At 40.2% G+C, this 2,944-nt stretch overlaps 1 pseudogene; it reads left to right on the forward strand.

Annotated features, from left to right (window-relative positions):
* The first annotated feature begins 788 nt into the window (after nucleotides 1-788).
* LOC127539742 (polycomb group RING finger protein 3-like) lies at nucleotides 789-2,135 on the forward strand (annotated as a pseudogene).
* Nucleotides 2,136-2,944: the final 809 nt, after the last annotated feature.

A 2,944-nucleotide genomic window follows, 5' to 3' on the forward strand; every position in this document is an offset into this window, starting at 1 on the left:
GTTGGTTCCCAGAATCATCTAGAGTTTACAGTTAACCTTCAAACAACTATTCAACTATGATTTATTGTGAGTCTAATATGTGTCAGGTATTGTGTAGGAGTATATAGAAAACCAAAATTCTAACAGTTTTTAACCCTCAAAGAGCTTACATTCTTTCAGGATGTGTTTCTCATAGCTATCTATATACACATATCATTCCTTTAATTTTGAATTAGGCTACCCCCTTTTTGGACTCATTTTCTATCTCTTAAATTATTCTTTGATAATTTTGATATTCAGATTTCAAGAATTTTCGTCTGATTTCTTTTTTATCTCAGAGTTTTAGAATTAAAAAGTCATTGGGGCAGGTCAGTCAGTGCGCCGGCCCCCGGGCCCTCCAAACGCGGCCCCCTAGGGCCCCGACAGCCCCCGGCCCGGCTCTCTCTTCGGGGCCACGCTCCCTCAGACCCCAGGCCCGGACGCCCGGCTCTGTCTCCTCCACCTCGGCGGCCGGGGGCTCGGTACCGCGGGGTCTGGGGGAGGAGGGCCCCATCTGCCCGGCTCCCAGCCGTCCCTTTAAATCCTCCGTCAGCGGGCCTCGCCGGCCTTCCGGGTCGGCTCGGCCTCCGCCTCCCTCTGCGCCCTAGTCCTCGTGAGGCCCCCGGGACTGCCCTCGCAGGGGAGGCCCTGGGGGCCCGAGGGGCTGGCCCGGCCCCGCCCTGCCCGCGCGGCTCAACTTTGTTAGGTTGCAGCTGCAGCTTCTCAAGGACGCCCTGGGGTGGGAGTGTCTTGGGAAGCTGCACAAAATACCACAAGGCTGAGTGAAGTGGAACACTGTCAGAAGTATTTTTACAAGTAAAATGAAGACTAGTTTTTAAAGTTTCCAAAATATAGCATGAGATTCCAGTCTGCTAGAAAATGGAAAATAGAAAAAGGGACTGAGGAAAGGAGCAAGGGTGAAGAGCCAGAATACAAATTAAGACAGACTACTCGGGATAACAGAGTAAAGCCAGTAGCATAAAAACCCAATGAGAAGACAAACTGAAGACAAAGAAGACATCTAGAAGAGACACCAAAGATGTTGACCAGAAAGATTAAGCTTTGGGACATAAATGCCCATATCACATGTCGCCTGTGCAATGGATACCTAATTGATGCTACAACTGTAACGGAGTGTTTGCATACCTTCTGTAGAAGTTGCCTGGTAAAGTATTTGGAAGAAAATAACGCTTGTTCTACGTGTAGAATTGTTATTCATCAGAGTCATCCGCTGCAATACATTGGTCATGACAGGACAATGCAAGATATTGTTTACAAATTGGTACCAGGCCTCCAAGAAGCAGAAATGAGGAAACAGAGAATTCTATCACAAATTAAGCATGGAAGTGCCTGGAAACATCAAAGGGGAGACTTGATCTGCAAAGCAGCACTTAGACTCACACCGGAATGGTGAAACAAAAGCCGATGACAATTCCAACAAAGAAACATCAGAAGAAAAACAAGAAGAGGATAATGACTATCACAGAAGTGATGAATATTTAAGCATCTGCCTGGAATGCAATAACAGCAAATTATGTGGATTGAAACGAAAATGGATCCATTGCTCAGCACAGGCAACAGTCTTGCATCTAAAGAAGTTCATTGCCAAAAAACTTAATCTTTCATCTTTCAATGAGCTGGATATATTATGCAATGAAGAAATTCTTGGCAAGGACCACACACTCAAGTTTTTAATTGTTACTAGATGGAGATTTAAGAAAGCACCTCTCCTGCTACATTACAGACCCAAAATGGACTTGCTGTAAGAGACCTTTAGTGTCCTTTGGGACAGAGTTTTTTGCAGAGACTATCACCAAGCACCTTCTCAGTGCATCACTTAACTCACATCACATGACCCAGTAGAATTGTTCTGGAGGACCAGTGATCTCACAGCACACCATACTTCAGAATCTTTCTTCTGGGTGACGTGGGAACCTGATTTCTGAAAGAGAATATTTATACCTTTTGTACGAAAAAAGAATTCACAACTCAACAAGACACTACCAGCACTAAGTTTACAGATTATGAAAATACTTCACAGTTTTATGTAGCTGAATAACATTCGTCTCTTTGCTGCGATTTCACAAGACAGATTAATAAATGTAATAGTGATATAAATGTCAAAAAAAAAAGTCATTGGAAAAGTACACTGTTGAAAATTGAATATTTATTGTGAATTTAAAAAACGGGAAAAGTGCAGAATTTATATTTGAAAAATAATCTTATTAATTTCCTGAGAAAGTTTTCATTTCTTATAGCACTCATGTTTCCTTGGAAAACATGATCTTGCTATTCATATGAAATGATGAATGACAAATAAGTTCCCTATGTAATAAAAATAGCAATATCATTAGCAGCAAACCATAAGTTCTGCTATTTCTCACCTAGATGAATCACCAAAATGAAAAGACAAAAGAAACATTCAGGAGTAAGGATTTAGTAGCTCACTTGCTGAAACTGATTACCACAAACTTGATTTGTGTGTTTTGTGGCTTCCCACTCATTGAAATTAGCCTGAGATAACCAAGTCTTATTATATTATTTATCAAAGTGAAATCAGATAAGGTCACACTTGTTTATTACTTGTTCAGAGTGAATTTAATTTGCTGTTGAACACTGGAACGCAAGATGAAAAGATGTCATGATTTATCAGTTTTTATTCATATTTTTTCTTATTTTCTGAGATTTGGAATATGTTAAATAACATTATATCTGGCCAAAATTATTGTAACATAACTTAAATAAAAGTAAATATGTGAATATTATTTTCTGGATTTTCCCTGGAAGAGATTCATAGAATCTTAGATATAAAAGAGACCTCAGAGGTATTCTCCTCTAAGCTTTTATCCAATACTATAATATCTTTGACAGATGGGAATTTAGCTTTTGCTTAAGCATTTTCATTGGTGGAGTGATCAAGTATGAC

The sequence above is a fragment of the Antechinus flavipes genome, chromosome 6 (genome assembly GCF_016432865.1).
Source record: "Antechinus flavipes isolate AdamAnt ecotype Samford, QLD, Australia chromosome 6, AdamAnt_v2, whole genome shotgun sequence".
Classification (NCBI taxonomy): domain Eukaryota; kingdom Metazoa; phylum Chordata; class Mammalia; order Dasyuromorphia; family Dasyuridae; genus Antechinus; species Antechinus flavipes.